At 44.9% G+C, this 22,608-nt stretch overlaps 1 long non-coding RNA gene across 3 annotated transcripts; it reads right to left on the reverse strand.

The window, feature by feature from the left end:
• Window positions 1-431: 431 nt before the first annotated feature.
• On the reverse strand, window positions 432-15,739 carry LOC119147381. 3 transcript variants are annotated; one of them, XR_005104012.1, is made up of 4 exons: window positions 12,235-15,739; window positions 12,050-12,139; window positions 4,244-10,213; window positions 432-3,328 (listed from the first exon to the last, which is right to left on the reverse strand). It is a non-coding gene; the product is annotated as an uncharacterized LOC119147381 (long non-coding RNA). The 3 variants fall into 3 exon arrangements; XR_005104013.1 differs by having other exon boundaries at window positions 432-5,542; XR_005104011.1 differs by having other exon boundaries at window positions 432-10,213.
• Window positions 15,740-22,608: the final 6,869 nt, after the last annotated feature.

Raw genomic sequence — 22,608 nt, forward strand, 5'->3', positions numbered from 1 at the left:
GATATTTTCCTTGATACTTTTACAGCTCCAGAGGAAGATGATGGTTTATGCTAATGTTGTCTTCGGTGGGATATTACCAGAAAAGATGCCTGGGCCATTGCATCCAGTGTGCAGGTACAGTGGTTCTTACTAATCTCATCTTCAACTAACTACAAACCTGTGATTGATTACTGGCTTGTTTTTCCACAACATGCACAAACATGCAGAAATGTGTGGGTTTTTTTTTAAGTGACCACTCTATACATCACCTTTTAAGGTTGTAGAGATCAGATGCAGCCCACAGAATACAGGCTGAGAAACATGATTAAACTTCCTGTGGCATAAGCTAATCTTAAGTTTTGCTGACTGTTCTCATTAGACAAGCCTTGTTGACAGCTTTAGTCTATATCAATACTATATGGCCAGCAACTGATAAAGCAAAATATGGACTTTTTTTCCTAGTGATTCACATTACAAGACAGTTACTTTATTGTTGTGTTTGTAAGTTAGATCTTGGCAGTACCTTTTTTTTATTGCATTGAGATGATCACTGCTTTAATATATATCAGAAGCTCCAGTCTGCTATAGGTTTCCACTCATGTTTATCGCTGTGGGTATAGGTGGACAGACTGACCTAAAACTATTAGAAATAGATACAAGAATCTGCAGTACACAGAAAGTGATAGTACCTATTCTTGTGGATTTAAGACCTGTGAATCAGTCCCTGGTCAAAGTATAGATCAGTATGAATCCTGGGAAAGGAGGGCACTGCAATGCTGGGAAAATGGATATACCTACAACAGGGACCACAGCAGGTCAACAGACACAAACAGGTCAAGTCATAGATCAAGCAAAGATCACAGCTACCACCTAAAGCTGTGCAATAAATGGTGGCTGGCATTTGAACACCTGTGGCAAAAATCTAGGACAGAGCTGCTGGTTTTCAGCATAAAAATGCCTCACTTCAGAGATATTTCACTTTACCATTTCCTACAGAGTTGGTGGGGTTTTTTTTCTTGTTGATAAAAAGCTTTACCTATTTCTTTCTTGTCTTGGCTTAACCAAGGTACCAGTTACAAACACTGTAAAGAACCACCACTGGCTTACATGCAAATATTTGTTTCAGTTTATAGGGCGTAAACTGTCTCTTCTAAGACAACCTTTCTATTACCCAGCGCTTTGACTTTTTACACCAGTCACTGGTAGATCTCTTCAGAAACCATAAAATCTTCACTTGCCCTCTCCTCACCAGGCAAAGCATACGCATCAAGGCATCCCAAGCAATCACCACCACCACCACCTACATCACAGTTGAGGCTGCAGGCCAGAATGAATAAAACTTCTCAGGCTCCACTGTCCCAACACTGAAGTGAAAGCAGCCATGAGCTCCCAGCATGAATCCTTTAAATCAGGGAAAGCTCCTTCTGGCCTCACAACAGCATTCTCTGCCACCTGGATGGCCCTCCAAGTAGTGCCTGTCTTGTCTGTCAAAATGGTAAAAGCAACCCAGCTTCTTGTCTAAAAGAAAGCAATAAAAAGCGTATGAGTAAGAAAGTAACTGCATAAAATGAAAAGGACCTTCAACAGCATAAACTTTAATTATCCACTTGTACTACGGTTGTTCACTGTAACACATACCAAGTGTAAAACTGCAGAAACAAGTCCTCACACAAGAGACTCGAAACCATACAGAAAAACTTCAGGACCATATGGGACTCGGTTCCTTATTTGCTGTATTGGTAATAAAAGGCATCCAAGATAAACAAACCCTGTTTTCAGGCAAAGTTAATGCCTGTTTAGGCTTCTGTAAATCTCTCGTTACTGGCGAGCAATGCCCGTACTGGAGAGGCACACCAACAGTGGAAGACAGACAGCGGTACCTCTGTAGGTCCAGGGAGGCTGGGAGGAGGCAGGGTAACTGTCTCTTCTGGGACTTGTAGGAGTGTTTCCTAGCGTATAAAGAGCTGCCAAGATGTATCTATCCAATTACCTTCATGATTAGTCCATCCTTCTCCTAAAATTTTTCCCTCATTACCTTCCCTCAGTTTTGCTTTCCAAATGAGCCGGGTTCAGACCCAGGAAAAGCTCAGAGCTCCCGAGCAGCTGTCTCACCAACAGTTAGGTTTTCAGACCACATATCCTCCAACTGCTGGCAAGTGGGTTTTCACTACTCCTGAACCTAATTATAATGTATTTTGGGGGGGATTTTAAAGTAAATGCTGTTTACCAATAACTATGCTGGTTGCCATGCAGAAGCACGCCCTTAGCACACAATCACGACAGCAGTTGTAGACAAGACTGACTCATTAAATCTCAGAAAATACAACTGGGAGAAGTCTCAGAAGTTGGTCCCTACCCTAAAAGCCCCAAGGGAGAGATCAACAACAATGCTGTCTTCTGTAGCACAAGCAGTATAGCACCTAAAAAACATATTAAGTCTTCTGCAACTTTTAAGGCAACGCCTGCTTCCCCCTCCAATGATTTAGGACATCACATCTTTTAAAACAAGCCTTAAACGATACCTCAAGATTAAGTGCTCACTAATAATAAAACTGACTACAAGAGTAAAATTTGTTCAAGAAGCAGACACCTATACTCTATGGTATTTTTTTTTAAACTTCCATTTCCTGTGGCTTTGCTGCATGTGTATATATAGAAAGCAAGGGAAATTCCAAACAAGATGCCACACCGTTGTACTCAGAACAGCCGTGCTTCTCATTCTAGAAAAGGGAAGTCTCAAATTCTTTTTCTACAAAGTCTATGTGAATTCAAAGTATGCTGTAGTAATATTTCCTAGTACCATGCTCTCAGCTGAGGAGGTTCAACTAAAAACCTACAGTGTAAGAAATACTTACAAAGCACCAGTTCAAGCCAGCAGGACCTCAGCAGAGGGATGAGGTATGGGGTTAAGCTCTCCTGCCATCTCACCTGATGCCTCAAATTGCTCACCAAGGGCAAAGGGCAGCCCAGCACCCTCACTGAAGCATTCCTTGCCAAAGATTCCCTGCCACAGACTGTCCCAGCCAGGGGGTCAGAACTCCAGCAAGGTGAGGTGGGGATTTACAAGGTGCTGCAGAAACTGCTTACACAGGGGCTCCTGAAAGGCACCAACCATCCCAACTGGCACAGCACTTCTGTGTCTCCACTCCCACTGCTGCTCAGTGTGTTCTTCCCCTTTCTCTGTAGTACATCCACTTTTCCCTCCTCTTTTTACATTTACTGGTAAGAAGCTGTTGGTGCAGGAACTCTTCACAACATGTGCTGGATGTATGGTGTTGATAATGGCCGACAGCATCCCTCAGGAGCTTGAGATATTTTCACAGCACACAGAGCTCTGCTGCAGACAGCACTGAAACAGATGGTGGGTTATGAGACAGCTTATTTCTAGAAGGCACCAAAACAACCTATTTGAAGCATGTACTTGGCTTAACCACACTTGTTCCCTCACCATCCTTCCCCAGGCCAGCCCTCCAGCATGCTTTCTGGAAACTTGGTTGACAGATGGGCCGAGTACCCATGAGTGGGGCAGATCTGGCTGCTTGTGCGGATGCCCACCTTCTCCATGTCACATGAACTCACCTTGCCCAAGGCTCTCACACTCTTAATTTCTCAAGGAGTGGGAGGGAGGAAAAAGTAGTGGGGCCCAGTTCTGCAGCGCTTGCTGATTCACCTCCACCCCCTCCCTGTCACAGCTGCTACCTTCTTTCCCTCCTCCTCCCCGCTCCTGCACTCACCCAATCTCTTTGTCAAAGCTGTCTTCATACAACAACTGTTTGTTTGTTTTTAATCACCAATAGCACCTTCTTGGTCACACACAAATATCGCAGCAGTTTTTACAAGAGGGACGCACACGTTACCAGGCAAGCCTGGTATCTGCCCTACTGGCTTTTCGGACAGCACTAGCACACTCCATGCCTTGCTGAGCTTCTGGGTCCCTGCTGCAGCCAGACTTCCCCATCCCAAACCTGCCCCGCACAGCCCAAAATGGCATGGCCGAACAGGACAGCGGGTGTCACAGCTCCCTGTCCTGCTCCACAGCAGTCCGGACTTGGGCGATGCCCAGGGGTGCCTTCTCTGCTGAGAAGCCCACGCCAAGGGAAACAGTGCCTTGCTGGCCCAGAGGGCAAGGTGTCAACCTGTGGTCTCCCTCCAGCTGTGCCCCCACAGCTCTCCCTGGGCTAGGCCAGCTGCAGTTCACCCGAGCCAGCCACCTGCACCCGCCACCTGGGCCCCAGGCTGGGAGCAGAGCCACAGGCACACATACCTGCTCTGGGAGCAGCCCCAACTGTGACCAGACCCACTCGCAAAGCCCTGGGTTTTTCCTGTCTGGTGCAAAGCCGGAAGCAGATCTCGGACCGCGCTGCAGGGTAGGATCTCCATCCCTCTCGGAACATGCAGTGAAGGAGGTGAGAGGAGGTCAGATCTCCTTCAACTAAGCGATTTCAGCTCCTTCGAGGAGCGAAAGCCACAAAGGAGCTCAGACACCCACAGAGGAATGAGCCCCTCATTCTGACCATCACCACCACATCTCAAGAAAGCTCAGGCATCCAGAGAGACATGCGAAGGTCCACAGCCATTTGAGGAAGAACATCGCTGATTAAGGGGGACTTGGTGGGATGTGAAGTGACTCATGCACACAACAGCTGAACAGAGTCTGAAAGAGCATCCTACTCCTCCTTTCCACCATCTGAACTTGCCCTCGGTGATGCAGATCTAATTTAGTGGGTCTCAGCTCCTCTTCTGACCTCAGCACTGAGCACCTTCTGCTCCACCTTCTGCAAGACCCGTTCTTACCCCTGCCAGCTGGAAGGGCAGAGCTTTCCCACTTACCACTTCCAATGACAGCCAGCAGATGGGAACCAGACATCTCCGGAGGGAAATGGATCTTCCTTTGATCCTGGCTGCTGTGATAAGCAGCCTCTTTGCCCACCACCAAACCCACTCCTAACCTGAACCCTAACCTTGAGCAGAGGTTGGTCCTTACCAGCAGGAACATGTCACACATGAGATACACCTACCGGGTACATTTTATGAACTGCTCCTTCAGCACTGACCACTCTGCACTGCCAGAGCCACTGAACAAGCCCCTAAGAGAACAGGTTTAGGGTCCCTAGAAAGTAACAGCTAGAGCAGTTCCTATCTCTTAATGGCATCTGAGACTTGTTCAAGCAGTTTGCAAAAGCCCACCTCTGCCACCCGCATGGCACAACGGGACAGTCAAAGCAAAGAGCCAGAAAAGCAACAGCAGCAGAGCGAGGCAAGGTGAGCACCAGCAGCCTGCATCTTCCAGACCCCTCCTTGCGTGGCCTGGCCCCTGAAACACACCCTGTTTTCCAGGCAGTTAAATGATGCACTGAAACAGCACCTGTTACACACACATGTGGTGGGCACAAGAAAGGAAGTGGTTTTAAGGGGGGCATCTTCCCCCACGTTAGGGTATATCTGTGCAGGCCTACCTGGGCACAGCAGTGGGGAAGGTCTCCTTCCCAGTGACAGCTCTCCAACAACACATCTCCTCTGCTATGAGGCCAGCAAACCTTGACCTGGGAGGGACAAGTTGTACCTGTAGTTAAGGACCAAAGAGATGGCAACTGTGAATGTATGTGAGATGATTCTTAGGATGAGGGATGCATCCCCAGTCACACCAGAAATGAAGCAGAAACGTGCAGGAAGTGTGTCTGTGCTTCAGTGCTGCACGACGCAGAGGAGGGGCATCACACCAAATGCAACTGCCTGGAGAGAGTATGAGGTTTAAATGTTATTACAACTTACCTTTATCAATGGCAGGAGTGGAAAGATATACTGTAATTACAAAATTCATTAATAAGGTCCATACTGATCTACTCTAATGCTCTTAATTGCTCTTAAAACAACAGCCTCCCATTTACCAGTACTCATTTGTCCAGGATGCTCTTCCCTGGCTAAATGTGTTAAGAGAAGAAGAGATGCGAAACCAGAGCAAGAGAAGATCCTACAGAACATTCTGCAGGAAGAGCAAGCGAAATCCAGACTAACCTCATCTCTATACAGCTACGTCCTGAGAGCAGCTTTTAAACAGAAAGCTGAAGCTCATGGTACCAGTAATTGCAAGGTCAAGCCTCAAATTAGCCATGAAAAGTAGCGCCCTAAAGGGAAGCTGAAGAGACAATAGATGAAGGTAACACCTCATCACAAGGGAGTGCTCAAGGAATGGTGTGGTTTGTAGGGAATTTGAAACACGTGTAGCAGGCAATAGCCACACACATGCAGGTTTTGGCACAAGAAGAAGTGCGTATACAAGAAGGTATTTTAGCCTTTATTAGAGGGTGAATGCTGCAAAATAAGCTCTGTCTGCCTCCAAGCTTGCACCTTTTTTTTTTTTTTTTAAAAAAACAAAACCCAAACCCAAACAAACAGAATTTTGACAGCTCTTCTATGACACTAAAATCGCTTTAAAACCACAAGTAATCTCTTTTAACAGGATTGAGGAGGCCTGGCCCTCTCTCTCTCCCCTGAGCAGTCCACTCGCTGATCATCGGATCCCACTTTTGCCCTATTCCAATCACACTCAAACAACAACAGTTCTTGGAGCAGAACCCAGAGCCCGTGACACCAGCCACTCCAGTCAAGTGCCTCTGATCACCAAGACACACAGCTTGGCCCTAAAAGCACCACACAATTGCCCTTGCTTCTTCAATTATCTCTTGTGTTACAGAGACAAGCAGTCATCAGAAGGCATTTCAGCTCCAGAGGTAACATCAACACTTTCCCCTGCAGCACCTGCGAGGTTTTACACCTTTTCAGGGCCAGTCTTCTTGCAAGAGAGATACTCCAAAACATACAGGACACAGATCGTGCCCAGTGGTGTGCTGGGACTGATGGGAGGTCTCTGACAGCCCAAAAGGCTTGTGTTATATGCAAGTCAGGAGTTCACAGAAGGGATGGCTCTGCAGCGCTCACCGCCAAGCAGAGAGGGTCTGGAAAGGGGAATAAGGCAGAAATTGTTTGAAAGAGACACTGATGCAACAAGGGAGACTAGACCAGAGTGTTTTAGAGATAGTTATGTGCAATAAGTCATCTTTTTACATGAATCTCTGTGGCCGAGACCAGGAGCCAGTGTGGGGTGCAGGCAGGCTTTCCCCTCCTACATAAGATCCATCCTTTGATAACCAGATGTGGAATCCCCTGAACTCTCTGTGCAGCGACAGCTCCTGGGGAGGCACAACATGCAGTGGAAAAAGTTGACGAGCACAACCACCTTGCCACCATCACCCAAAGAACGGGTGACAGCTTATTTTGTGAACCGTTTTGAGGCTTTGTTTTGTGGCACCTACACACACCTGTCTCACGGCACCTCACCCCCTCCTACAAAATGTCAAAGATCTTCAACTCCTAACAACAGCCATTGGGGGCAAAAACCAGCGTGTGCTGACCAGTGTAACTCCTGTGCAGTGGGGACTGCACTGGTCTTGCCTTTCTCCTCAAGTCAGGGCTTGTGCTCACCCTGTCCTGTTTCCCACTAGCACCAGCTCCTTCGACAGGCAGTGGGCAAATGCTAATTTTTACCTCTGTGGTTTCCAGGTGACTCTCTCAGGGAAAGTTTACTAGAGCTTTATCCTTCCTGAAATGGCAGCTAAACTGAATAACCACTTCCTCTTAGCACAGCTAAGGAACTTAACGTGCAGTGTTGCAAACAGTATGAGGACACTCTCCCCCCTGCCTCTGCTGCACTCTCTTGCGTGCATTAATGTCGGTTGCTACACACACTGGGCAGTAACTAGGTTGGGAAATACTCGAGCAGTAAAAGCCACTCTCACAGCCTAGAAAGGCAAGTGCTACCTTTTAAGATTGCCAGCAGTCAGCTTGTGCCTTTGCATTCCCAGCAGCTCTAAACAACCCAGATCCTGCAGTCACCAAAATTTATACCTGGACCTGTTTTAGGGTCTGAGCAACTGAACGACTTTGAGTCAAGCCCCAGAAGGATGCCTACACTATACACACATTCAAATATTTCTGTTTTGCTGCAATATTGAAAAACAAATAGTGAGAACAGATTATAACTTGTAACAGATTTCCACAAAATTGATCTCCTTGGTTGCCACCTTAACCAGAGGGACACACAATGTCCCCAACAACAGAAAAGGACTCCCAAGTCTGTAAGCGAGAAGCTGGGCTTGTGTCTTTGATCACTCTGTCTACAAGCTGGTGTTAATACAGTTATAAGGCTAATGTCTGACTGGACTTTAAAAGTCTCCTCTATGCAGCTTTCAACTTGAGGAAAACAAAGCTGTGACTCATTTCAGCGCTGTGTTTTATGGCACTGTGCACAACACAGGGGCATCCCTGCTGTTCTTCTAGAGATGGTACTAACACAAACCAGAACAAGCTTTGTGCAAGCAGTACAACTGTTTTGACATCATTTCAATGAGACAACCCTGTGATTTCATGGAGAAAGCTCTGGGCTGAGTACGCCAAAAATCTCAGCTTCAGGTCTCCTGTACAGCCACTGTGTATGGTCACAGGCTCCACCAGGGCTCCTCTTTCCAGTGTCTTCCACATTATTTTCCTCCTGGTGCCTGACAAAGAATAAGCAAGCAGGCAGGCCTGGTTCTCTACCCAAGATGTCTTGGTTTTTGCAAGGACCAGAAAATCGCATCCACTTGCACTTTTAGGCAGTCACTGATTTGACATGCCTGGTTTGAAGAGGCTAACTCTGAGGCCTGACACACCGCTGCAGTTTAAGACCATGCCCCTGTTTGGGGGTTATGTACTTAAATAATTACAATGATCATGCAACTTTTCAAGTGCGTTAAAAGAAAAAAGAAAAAAAAACTCAGTCACCTTCAAAAGCTATACTGACTAACATTCCCAGCTATAGAACAACCAGCAAGTGCCCAGTACAGCCAACCCCATCCCATTATTTGATGCCCATGAACAGGCTGCGGATCAAAACCTGCCCTACTCAGCACATCAACACATCATTAACGCCTGTTTCCAAACAGGCATGGTTTGAACAGTGAAAGTTCAGCCACTAAGGAGTTCAGAGAGCATTCGTGGTAGCAACGCAACCTGCGACAGCCTTTCAGTGCACCAAACCAGTACAACCTGTAGCTGCACAGTTGTTTATACTGGCGCAATTACTCCAGTTACTGATGCAATTACTTATGAGTCCAGATGACTCTGACCTACACAAGAGGCTGGCAGCCGATGCATGTAAAAAACTCAGACACCGGTGTAAGCAGTGCAGGATCCTTCACATTAGGAAAGCCAAAATGTCTTTGAAGCAAGAGCTGTGGCCTACAGGTTCCGAAAATGGCAACCTATGTTTGTGTGTCTGGAGTTTGGGATTTCCACTCTCAAATATGGAAGAGAATAATATAAACACATCAAAAGGCTATATAAGCTTACTGATTTGAAGCCAAGACTGATCACGAAGGAAAGGATTCTTAGGAAATAAACAGCAGAATAGCTTTTAATCATCCATTAAAGCCATAATGGAAAATTGTGTATGCATGCAAGAGTACTGGTAGGGATTAAACTACACAGAAAAGGACACTGGCACAGAGCCAGTACCTAAAGGAAACACAGAAAGAAACTTACTGGAACTTCTGAATGAAGACAGCAGGTCTAGGCATGAATTATTCACCACGATCAGATTTATGACTATCACAATCAATGGCAAGTTTACAAAAATCACTGAACAGTTGAGCTTGAGGAGAGGAAGGTCGGAAGATCATTCAGTTCAACTCCCGCCTGCTGAAAGCAGGGGCAGCTAGAGCAGGCTGTCTGGGGCTGTGGCCAGTCAGGTCTTGACCACCTCCAAGGATGAAGAGTCCACAACCTCCCTATGCAACCTGCTCCTGGTTTCAATCACCCTCACAGTAGAAAAGTTTTTGCTTATATTTAAATGGAATTTCATGTATTTCAGCTTGTGCCCACAGCCTCTTGTCCTGTCACTGGGTATCAATGAGAAAAGTCTTGGATCCATCTTCTGTACTGTCCCCACATCAGGTATTTAGACCCTGCTGAGCTTCCTCTTCTCCAGGCTGGACAGTCCCAGCTCCCACCTCTCCTTGTTCAGCAGATACCCCAAGGACTCAATCACCCTTGTGGCCCTTCGCTGGAATCTCTCCAGTATGTCCACGTCTCTCTCATACTAGGGAGCCCAGAACCAGACTCACTGCTCCAGATGTGTCTCACCAGTGCTGAGCAGAGGGGAAGGATCACCTCTCTCGACCTGCTGGTAGTGCTCTGCCTAAGGACAGCCACCTTTAGTTCCAGGGCCAGCCTGATGCTCACATTCAATGTGCTTACCAGGACTACCAGAGCGACCTTAGATTGAGCTATTTGACACCAGTCAAGCAAAAAAAAAAAACAACAACAACCCAAACCAGCCAAACAACCCACCCGCTCGTTGAATTTGATGAATAATTACTGTTAAAAAAAATAGACCTAATTCTCCCCTTTCTCCTGCCCCGCCCCCACCAACCCCAATCCTGAAATAGATTTTATATATTTATTTATTAACTGTCACATTCAAAGTATTCAAGATCTACAGGTAAATAAATACCCTACAGAGATACAGAGGAGACACCTAAAACCTCAGCTAAAACACTAGAAAAAGTCACTTGTCTCAGGAACCAGTGCTGGATATTCAGAAAAATGGTGTATTTGGCATGGCTTCTAAAACAAACACTTTTGAAGTGTTTATAAGACTACACAGTCCATTGTTGGCAGGAAGGGAGAGTGAAGAGGAAGGAAAGAAATCTACTGGTTTTTTGCAGACTAGAAATTCCTCAATTCTAACGCACAGGCTTGTTTTGAAAACTCAGCTAACAGACTGGTAGAAAGCAAGAGTGCCTTGAGAACCTGGGAGGTCTAATGCAGGTACCTATTTTATAACTAGGTCCCCTAAATCACAGCATGTTAAAATCCTGACAGTATGGTTTTGCTATACATACATTAGACACCTTCCTCTCCTGGCTGGATATTGTTCAGAGCTATCCCTTCTTCCTTGACTTCACGGTCCATGACATTTGTAGCTTTTTGCAACTTGTGAGAGTTTTACGGTAAGCCTGGGATACAGCGACTGTTTCCGCCTTTTTGTTATGTCTGATTTCCTCATGGCTCAACTGGATGAGATTTCTAAATCACTCTCTTTGCAGCTGCTCTCACATTTTGTGAAGATGATGAATCACACCAGATCATGTGCAAACTAGTGGGCGATAATGTAAAAATCCCTCACGCTTATTGTCAGTGCCTGCAGTATTCCCTCCTCTGTATTACGATGCTGATGTGGCTCCATTGCTCATGAAGGTGAGGTAACAGTGGCATTGGCTAAAACCAAGCAGTCATTTTGGAAACTCTCCCATGAGTTTGTGGGTGCACCACAAATGCGACCTGCAACCTCTGCACTTTCCTCGGCTGCATGAAGTGGCCCCGAGATGCTGAACTACATCTACTGAAGAACTAGAGCAAGACCAAGCACAACACACTTCTGCTGTTTTCTAAGCCAGGAACTGAACCGCTGGGACTTACAGCGAAGAGAAGAAGGGCATTACTCACTACTGATGTTATCAATTTTCTGATCTTAATATGACAGTGAACCTATATATAATTACACTGAACTTCAGCGAGTCCTGAACCTCACTTGCGTGCATACCACATTTAGGACCCTGACATTAAACTAAAAGAGACTGACAAAGGAAGGAGTTGGACTCTGACTAAGAGAAAAGGACTGGAGGAATCTGATAAAAGAAGTGCACGGTTCCTGCCGTCCTTCCAGAAGTCAGCTGTAACAGAGCGGTTAACACAACACACACAAGTGATAACAAGGGAGCATGACCTCATACTAGGGATCTGTTGGACATGGTAGTTTTTTCCAAAGTGACTGCGTTGATGCTAATCATCGCAAAGTTTATAATAAAAAAAATTGGTTGAACTTTTTGAATTCCCTAAGATACTCAATATTGTTTGGGAAGTCATGGATGAAACTTCAGAAGCCTGGAAAGAACAAACATCTTTAAAATGAAAACAAACTAACTTCAATGTCCCACCAAAAGGAACAAGCAGGTGATTTTTAAGTGCCTACCTGACAGCAGGGAGGTGATTTATTCTTGACAAATCCATGTTGGCTGCTACTCATGGTCAAACCATTTCCTCCTTTTTCAGGGTAACAGCTCTTGTAGACAGAAGAAAAACAGTAGATATCGTGAGAGCTACTGACAGAGTGTCATTTTCACACGATGTTTCAATAAGCAAACTAAAAAACATTACCTCAAGGGGTGCAAAAATCAGTCCGGGAGAATATATCAGCAAGGCTCCTCAAAGATGGGTCCTGGATGTAACAATCAGATATTTTCACTATTGCATGGGACAGAAAAGGTCTATTTTATATTTATGTGTTACATTATTATATTTATTTATATATTATACACGTGCAGATCTCAAATGAAAAGAAGGTGCCAGTGCATTGGTGAAAGGAATTAGAATGGCTTTGGCAAACTGGGGAGGTGGTTTGGGAAATGCTGGCAATTCAGCAAGGACAAACACATAGTTTGAGGACAATGAATTGCACAAATACACGATGAGAAATCACTAATGAGGCAATTCCTCAAAAAGGTTCAGAGGCTGGATTGAGTCACAGGTTTCTGCAAATAAGCCAGACAGCAAAGTGCAGAGAATAAACAGGACAGCTGTCAGCTGGATGCGAAGAGAGCCCTCTGCTCCATATGGTGTTTATAAAGCACAGCTGAAGTACTATACCATGCTTTGAAAACTGTACATCAAGAAAAGCATGGTGGGTGGAATTGGACAAAAGGCCAGAGGACTTAAAGGATTATAAAATGACAACAGCGCGGAAGATTGAGAGAAGTCCAGCTACATACTTGCAAGAGGCAAGGAAACCACACAGCCTGCCTCCTAGTCTTTCCAGTACAGCGAGTTCCATTAGTTTCCCTGATCGGAAAAACTCCATGCAGTGTCCACTTGGTCGCTACAAAAAGTTACCCCCTTTTTCTGCCACTGTGCTTACGTACTTCTCTCCTACAAGGAGCCCTTGCAGCCTGCAGAGCCTGCTGCAGCTCTCTGCTAGCCCTACCCTGCTCTGTGGGAGCATGTCGAGGCCCAGCAGAGCACTCCCGGGGATGGAGCAATCCCTCTCACCCTTCCTCCACAGCACTTAAGTTGACTCCAAGGACCACATAAACTAGCAGCTGCCTCCTGCCATCTACCCTTTTCAAACATGACACACATTATGCAGTACTTCTGCAACAAACTGAAGAGAAACAACGCTGTGCACCGCCTCCCACAGCTGCTCACTACACTGCCTGCAAAGAATCTCCAAAATCCATGTAGGCATACAGCGGAAGAGTGTATTTTTGATTAAATCACGTACATGTGTGCACCTACATCTGGTGGTAGGGCAGGAACTTCTCCGGCTGCAGAGCAGTGCTCTAAGCAACAGGTTGTTCAGGGATGCCTCTTCCTTCTGTCCTGATGAAGTTTTTCCACTACGTATGCAAATACCGACAGGGGCTTAAGACAGACTATCTAGAAGACGACCTGAACCTGGCTCTTCTGACCTACAGATAAGCCCACTCTTCACCTCGGCCTTCTGGTTCATAGGCAGTCTTTCTTTCTACATTTCCCCTGGAAGAATCAACTGAGGTTAAGTTTCAATAGAAGATTTGGTTCTGCTAATTTAGCTTTCTCTAAAAACCAAAACAGCTTTTCAAAACCTCCTAAGTACCTCCAGGCATGGTACTGTCAATTCTTTCAAACATCCCACCCTGTTTTCACTGATTCTCCAAATACTGCAATTTGGAAATGACTTGGTGCCATGTTCTGCCAAGTGCATGTCTGGGAGGTGCATCATCTGGATGCTTCCCCCAATCCAAGGACGTGAAATACAGACAAAAATTCTGCATCATTGTTGCACTAGTCAGGAGTAGAAAAGTTATAAAAGACAAGAGATTTTGTTCTTCCAGCCTCCAAAAACCTTCTACTATGCAGATCCTAGCCATGTTTTCACAAAACTGCATGTTTACAAGAAGTTGAATCCCTTTTGCCAGCTCCTCAGTTCCTCTTTTTGCCCAACTCTTCCCTTCTCCGCCCTTCCAGGCTTAACCTTTTGTTACTTTTTTCTTGGCTCCTGTACAAGCCTTTCCACTACCCGCCACCACCTTAGCAATGACTAACATAGTGGCACTTATTTCATTAGGGTCAGACTCAGTGATAGCATCTATCCGTTTCTACCTTCCTGTTCCCTGACACAGTGGTAATGGAGTCACATCAACCTATTTAAGCTGGGCTGGGCTTTCATCAGCACCAGCGGCTAATGCAAAACTTGGGGGTGGGGGGGTGGGAGTACACTCCCTGTGCCACCCCCCTATCTGGTAACAAAAAATGCCTGATCCCACTGAACACAGTTCCTGGATTTTTAACGCCTCGATCCAATTCACCAGATGACTTTCTAGATCTCAGCCTCACAGCAGCAAGGCAGCCCTAGTCTTAACAACAGAGACTGGGAGTGGTTAAAGCACCTACGGTTCCTTTGAAACAGCTGAGACTGGAGTGACTTAACACCCAAGTGTGACTCCAAAAAGCCTCCTCTGCCAGGGACTGCTCAGTGCCTGCAACGGGTGGGGAAGGCACAGGGCAGGAGGCTGCTGGAGCCACCAGCAGAGCAGCAATGGGGTTTTACCACCTGTGCCGGGGGTGAAATACATCAGCATGCAGCAGGATGCAGCCAGGTCTGTAACAGCAGAACTCAGGCCAGCTTCAGAGCTTCCCAGTAACCCTGACTTGTCCAGTCTGGTGTTGCTAAAGGAGTGCCCGGCACTGCTGCAAAAAAGGACAGCATAGAAGGGCACTAAATTTATGGACAAGGTGATGAGTGGAAGGGCTGATGTGGGAGAAACACCAAGAAAGCAATCCTGTCTTTGGCAGCACTGGCGAGAACTGCACTTCTGGCTTCACTTTCAGCTTCTCTGCACAGGTGGAGGGTGGCTGTGGGAGCAGAGCAAGGACAGGACACTGCACACACACCGCTACAGCCGCCTCCCTGCTAAGGGGAGGTCTCTCTGGCTGCAGCTGGGTGCTCTGACTTTGTAAGCAGAGGTACCATATACCCGAAACTGAGACACACCTGCTGCAGAGCTGTGTCTTCTGCTACAAAGGAAAACACTTGAGGGCTGACAAAATTATATAAAAGGGGCTGGGGGACAAAACAAAAGGCAAGAAAACAAATAGTACTTTGTCTCATAGTGATAAGAGGAATGCCAGCCAAAGTCATCTGGGAAAGGAATAAAAATCAAGTAAAACTGAAGAAAACACAATGCATACTTAATGCTGGCTCTGCATCGCAGCCCAAATACAACAAGACTTCACAAAGAGACACAGCAGAGGGGCTGGAAGGTAATACATCCTGCAGAAATGGAACTTAAACACTAGACTAAGGTCTGATGTCATCTTTGATGTGCTTGTTATTTCAGGGCAAGGATTTGTAGAAAGACTGTATCTTTCACTAGATCAACTAATACCTTGGAAAAACCAGCTAACCCTCTATCTCATCTTGGTCCGAAATAGTATTTCATCCTTTTCCACATCATAAGTACAGCCTGTCCCATCTCCCTGGGGCAGCAAGACCCCAGAATTGGCCTTAGTTGTGGTAAGGCTGAAAAATCCATTACATTTTTCCTTCAGTTTTTCCAAAAAGAAAAAGATCAACAGTTTCAGAGTAAGACTAGTGTTTCAGATGTTATGAGTCTAAAAAAATTCATTAAAAGCTTCAGCAATTGTACTACAGTAATGTTCTCAGAAAGTTCCCAGAACTTTCCTAAACACCTAAGTTTCTTAACATACATTTGAACCTCCCAGTACACCTGAACACATATGCAAAAGAGACCTGATGCTTAAAGATTCTGTAGGATCAAGGATGTATCAGCACATACCATTAACATTTAAAGTTTCTCATGCTTCTACCTTTCCACAAAACCAGAAGTAGTTCAAACCAGTAAAGCCAATGACAAAACTCCTCAGTTGCTGCAAAAACGACAGCACTTTCCACCCCGGTGTTTGGGAAGGCTTTTGAAATAGAATTCCTCACATGCAGGACCAGCTTTCTGTTTTCTTCTCAGCTCCCCTTCTTACATCAACGAAGAAAGTTATTTGCTTCTGTAATACTGGGAACTACTGGTATTCTGAAGCACAACTCGAGTATTTTCCTTCAGAATCAGAAAAAGAACCAAAACAGGTTTAGGGAAGATTTTTCCCTTCCATTTCTCAGAGCTGGGTCATTTGGGAGGGGAGACAGGAACAGAGGGAAACAGGCATGGAACTTGGAGAGGACCAATGACTATAACTTACAACAACGCAAAGCCTTCCTCACCCTTTCTAGCAAGTCAAGCTTTTGTAAAAATCACAAATCCATGTCTTAACTGATACAGGTTGGCACAACCTCCCACAGAAAGTGTGAACTAGCATTTATAGGCAGAGTATCTTCTGTGAGTCAGTCAGGAAACGTTACATCTTTTGCCATTTCAAGGTTCGTTTTAAGCTCCCTGAACATACCAGGGCAGTGATCGGGTGCCACGACAAAGACAAAAAGAAGCTGGGAATTGGAGAGTCAAACCGAAGACACTGTGCTGACTTACAAATCCAGTTCTCATCACCACTATACAGCTTGGGTCACCTTCTAAGCAATGAAATGCAGACAACATACAGAATATCTAGAAAGGGAACCAGATAGAGATACACAGAAAGGCTTCCGTGCAAGGAAAGATATTTAAACTCAAACTTCTTAAGTAGGAAAAGACATGACTGATGTCTGAGGTTTATAAAATCATGAGCAAACAAGGTGGAGAATGGAGGATTAGTACTTGCTGCTTTTCATAATGCAAGAATTCAGTATCAAGTGAAAATGAAAAATGCTGAAACCATAAAGTTATTGCACAGAAAAGGTATAACCAGATTTAGTAACTCACTGCCATGGGATGTTTTGGATGGCAAAAGGATAAACGGTTTCCAAAATGATCAGATGAACCGAAGGAAAGAAGATTTAAGGCTCAGAAGTCCCTCAATCACTAGGTGACAAAAGCCAGCACGGAATCCTCAGGGAAGTAAGATTAGAAACAGCGCAAATGTATAGTCATCGTTCTATTTTTCATCACTGGCCTCTGTCAGAGGCTGATCCTAGACTCTTTATCAAGGACTGTAGTTTTCACATTCTTGTATTGGTATGCGCAGGGAACAAAGCTCTGCACCTCTTCTTGCTTCTGGGAGATTCCTACAGAAAATCTGTCTTTGGGTGTTTGCATAATGGATTTTAGTCTTGTTCATTCTAGCTGTCTCTGAGCATCTGGAAAATGGACATGTAAGAGGGAAAAAAATCACATTAGCAGATGATGTAATTTCTTTTGATGACTGTAAATTATGTGCTGGTGCACATGTACCACTACTACAGTGTAACCACCTGAAGGACATACTGAAATTACTGAGTGTCTGACATTGCGTAATGCTCTTCTGGGTCCAGATATCACTTTACTTAACTTGTTTCTGTAAAATACACCAAAAAGGGCCAATCCAGGTAGCAATCCAACTGAAAGGATAGACATCCCTATGGTACCAAGCAAGCAGTAATTGTTGGTTTCTGGCCATTGACCTACGTTGCCTCCTTCACTTAAAATCCCTCCAAAAATTCTATCATATATTAACAAACAACCCAGCCCAAAACCTAAAACATCACCAGTCAGATTTTCTTTATTTGCAGGTTACCTTCAGCTAGTCTGTTCAGCAGAAAAAACATTTTGCTTAGTGTTTGCCAGTCAGTAAGACTGGTCCCTGGTCATAACAGCACAAAGCAAGCAGTCCAAAACCTGTAGTTTCCAATTGCTGCTTTTAAAAGGGACCTTTCTGAGGAGCCCATTTTAATAGCCTTACTGTAAATGCATCGTTTGCTGAAGGCACTTGGAAGTAGTGCCCTTTACAACAGGTATACTGACTATAATGTGATTACACATCTTGATACCACTAACAAATGACAGGAGAGCTCTTAAAGCTATCTGTGGCACAACACAGCCCTCCCCACCCACCCAGCAGATCTATTAAGAGAGTGTCTGAATGAACTAGAGGAACCTAAACTTAAGATTTTCACGATCTTCTCCACATCCTCCACCCCCAGGATATTTTCTCTAAAAGCCCACTGAATAACCTGGAGGAAGACACACGTATTGTGGTTTCCCGTCTCCGCAGCAAAGTGAAATTCCCTTTGGTTAACTACCTGCTAGCTGTGTAACATGGCATTTGCTTCACAGTTTATCTTAATGAAAAGGCATGCAGACAGCACAGCTGTGTTAGGGTCACAAAACTCCTCTGCTGGAGACTTACATTTGAAAATCCAGGGATTTTGCATCTATCTGCTCAAGATAAAGAGTATGCTTCCCACAGTTCTTTGAACATGTCCCCTTTCACACACCCCCAGTTTTATCTGTGTACTTTTGGCCATGACCACGACCATGCAGGAGAACAGAACGTTCACTTCCTTCTCTAGCTCACTGAAATTCCCTGATTTCACCATGCGCAGCACACTGCGGCGCCCGAGGACGCGGCACAGGAAGCAGAGAAGCTCACTTCTTGACAGCCAGAGGACAACACAGCTGCCTGGGAAAGCATAACAGACACTTCACTGTAATTTATTCAAGTAAGTTTTGCAAGTAGCCATGACCAGGGGCATGTGCATACACATACAAACAGACAATTTTATCATGAAACCTGGGGTGACAGCTAGAAGAAGCATTTACTGCCACAGCTACAAACTCTTCCTAGAACACTGTGTTTTTAAAACTACTAATGTCACAAAAACCTGCTGCAATTGAGAACAGTCACCATGTCCAGCCTAACTTTTATTTGACCTGGGGTTTTCAAACCAACCTGCTACAGCAGCATTAGAGTTGCATTAGTCACTGCAATACCATAATGCCTCTATGCCAAAGTGGAACATACTTATGCCTGTAATAAATAGGTTAAAGAATCCTCCTAGAAGTCAGAAAAATTACCTCAGGTCACCCATCTCAGTACTGGCCTGGTAAAACTGCCAATAACATCAGGAACCAAAATCGTAAAGTTAGGGCTGAGGAAACCCAATTTTATTTATTTTTTTTTTTTTCATTTGAACAACTTTAAAGACCTCCACATCGTGCATCAGAACAGCAGGAGCAAGTCTGGTGGTGTCCACCATTAAAGCAAACTATAAGCCATATAAACCTCATGTAGCAATGCCAACTGCTTGTGCCTGCTACCTACCACTTAGCAGCTCTGTTCACGTCTGCTCAGAGCAATCAGAAGCAAAAATCACAGCAGCGTTACTGGAAACTGCAAACACAGTCATATACATATCTTCGTTCCTGTAAGATAAAGACCATCTTTGGAAGTGCTCCAAAGAACATCTCTTAACACAAGAGGCAATGTGATCTTGAAGAGACCGTTTTATTCATTTATTGAGAGCGCTAACCAAGCCCTCTTTTCTCCCCTGCCTCCCCTGACCATGCAGGAGGAACAGGAGACAATTTCTCATGTTTCCTGGACAGGAACATGAAAACGTCACCCAAATCCACTTATGAGATAGGAGTGCTGATGTCCAAAATAAAATCCCTGCACGTTAGAGACTGTTACAAAACCATCAGCATTCAAGTAACCCCAAAGGGCTGGCGTCACTCCGCATAACCAAGAGAACCCAGAAGAAATGTGGAAATTCCATCCTTAAGTCATTGACTGCAACATCCTCCGGCAGTTTTCATCACTGGTATCTCAAGTAAAAAAAAAAAAAAAAAATCTTTCATCTCACAGTGTGGTCTCTTTTATGGCTTGTTACTTGAACTGTTACGTGTGCAGGTTTTTTCTGGTTCAGAGTACATCCAGAAGGCCAAGAGCTTTTTTCTTTTTTTTCCCCAAGCAGATTTTTTAATTCTTCTGGGTTTTTCCCCCCATCTCCCCATCCAACGACTGAATTCTGTACCTGCGGTCAGAACCGCCATGTGCCAGATGTTATCACGCCGTCACGTGGCCAGTCTGCCATATCACACAGCCACGTGGGTTGTGTCACCCCTCCTGAACAGGTTTCCCAGCGTTGCTCATCCCCTCTCCATGATCAGGGAACTGCTTGTCCAAAAGTACAGAACCGCATACAGCACAAGTGTGAACCACGAACAGGCTCTGGATGTTACCATGAACAGGTTCACGATACGAGCCGTGAACCAAGAACAAGCTTCTGATCATCTTTCTGAGCCCCAGAGAGAGAGATGTGAAGGCTTTCGAGATGCAGGACAGCTTCGAAGCAGCGCATGGACACAAGACAGACAACAGCTGCATCATTCACTACATCACATCACCCTTCTCTCACACAAATCTCTTCTTTCCCCTGCCCTAGGATGCTCCTTATACTTTTAAACTCTTTCATTGCTCAGTCTGGCATGAGCTGCCAATCCAAGGCAGAGATGTACATGGTAACAACCATCAACGCTGCAGAAACTCAAGGGGAAGGATAAAGGAGAGAATAATCGGAAAGACAATGTGTTCTCTCTGCTTACCACGCATCATAGCGCTCGGGCTTCTTCACTCCACAAGTGTTAAATACAACTGGTTTTGGTCTTTTTCTTGCCAGCAGAAGGGAGGACCAGACTTTGGAGCTTGCTGAAGATGCCGACTGTAACTGCGGTAGAGACCACAGAGCAGGTATGAGACATGGGTGGGATCCCACCTGCAGCCATGGTGACACTAAGGAGAGGGGAGGCTGCAGTCGCTGCATGTAGAGAATGTCCACCTCCAAACCTCCCCCGCCCTCAAGCAGCAAGGACTGAGAAGCATCCTCCAGGTGAGCAAGGTCTGCCCATGGGCTCACTGTTTACTACTGCTCATTACTGCCCTGTAAACGCAAACTAAATAACCACCCCATCCAAGATTCTGCCTGTGACAAGCACCAGCAGGGTATCTGTAGGAAAGGAAGCTGCGCAATACCCATGGCAGCTTCTTTTCCATCTCCTGGAATGAGAAGAATAAAGTTGTCCTTCAAGGAAGGTATGGAGAAACACACAAAAAAACCTCCACCCTTAATGCAAATATAATTTGTTCAGCATGCTACAAAAAGCACAATATAGTGACCAGACCTAAAGAGATTCTAAGATAGATATTATTTACTATAGGAAATAAATACTAATATAAAACATGTAGAAAAAGTAATTTCTTACATGGTCAACCAACACCAGAAGCAGAATTTGGCCTTCCACTACATTGTTACAGATCTTGAATAATAAAGATGAGAGTGGTGGAATTAGTCCGGACTATGGACATAAATCAGAGAGGAAAGTTAGCAAATTCAGATAAACTTGAGAAATCTGAAAAGACTAAATTTAACAAAAGGAACAGCACAGGAAAAGAGCCTTCCAACAGATGAGGTGGAGTGTCGTGCAAACTCATGGTTTCTTATTTTAACTAAAAGGCCTCATTATTCTATCAGAAAATGTTATTGTTCTATGAGGATGTTTTAATTTCTGTACAACTACTGCCGGACATGAGAGAGAAAACAGGAACAGCTTCAAGGGCTCACTACCTTCTGGACAAAACAGGGTCAAGATTTTCAACATAAATTCCAAGTTCTAGTTCTGACTTAATGCTAACTTACTATGGTAACTTTGGGGTTTTGTTCAAATTATTCCTCGTACTATGCAATGGAGCTAATGAGCGATTACCATCCTCTACCAGCCTGAAAAGTGAATATAACACAACACGTGATTGCTGCAGCACAGAGGAAACCTAGAGTTTTGTTTCTGCTGATCCCATGGAATGTTACCGCTTAAAAGCAGTGATACATGTCTTTTTAGTAAAAAGTAGTATTTAAAGCTAGAGTTAAATCAAATATAAACTCACCATTGCCAAAAAGGCAATTTTCAGTGATCTTTTGTTTGTGCTCAGTACGCTACTTGCCAACATAATGGCATTATCTAAAATCAGAGACAGAACTTTAAAAGAATGCCTGACAGGTAGCAATACCTTTTAGCAGAAAAAACCCCATCCAACCATAAAGCTCGTGGAGGACAAAGATGAACAATGAACACAACTACAGACAACCAGCACACTCCCAAAACAAGGCATCATTAGTATAAGCGAAGGCATCCCTGATTCAGTACTGATGCTAAGTGAGCTTACATCTTAGTAAAAATAAAAAGCCATCCGGCATGAGAACGGAAAGGATCACGATGGTAGGCAACAAACAGCAACTTCAAAAAGGTTCCAGCTGGTGTTCCAGTCACCTAGTCAAACCCCAGCATGACTTCAACACATGACCACTTCAGCACATGCACAACCTGAAAAAGAACTGCTGTTTTGAAGCTCACTGTGATGAAGGTACAAGTAATGTCCCTCCTTCCCTTACCCCAGCAAAAAAACCTCACCCCAAAACCCTAAAAGGAATTGATACGAGCCTAATGAGCACTGGCCCTTTGACGCAGAGACAGTGGAAGGTCTTGGGATTTCCTACCCAGTGTGTGCATTCCCATTGCAAAGCAGTGAAATTCTTCAGGCTGTGAAAGTGTGCCACCTATGTGATCTTTCAGACAGGTTTGGGGAGCGGGACGTATGTGATAATTCTGTTGCTGT

This window comes from Falco rusticolus, chromosome 1 (genome assembly GCF_015220075.1).
Source record: "Falco rusticolus isolate bFalRus1 chromosome 1, bFalRus1.pri, whole genome shotgun sequence".
Taxonomy (NCBI): domain Eukaryota; kingdom Metazoa; phylum Chordata; class Aves; order Falconiformes; family Falconidae; genus Falco; species Falco rusticolus.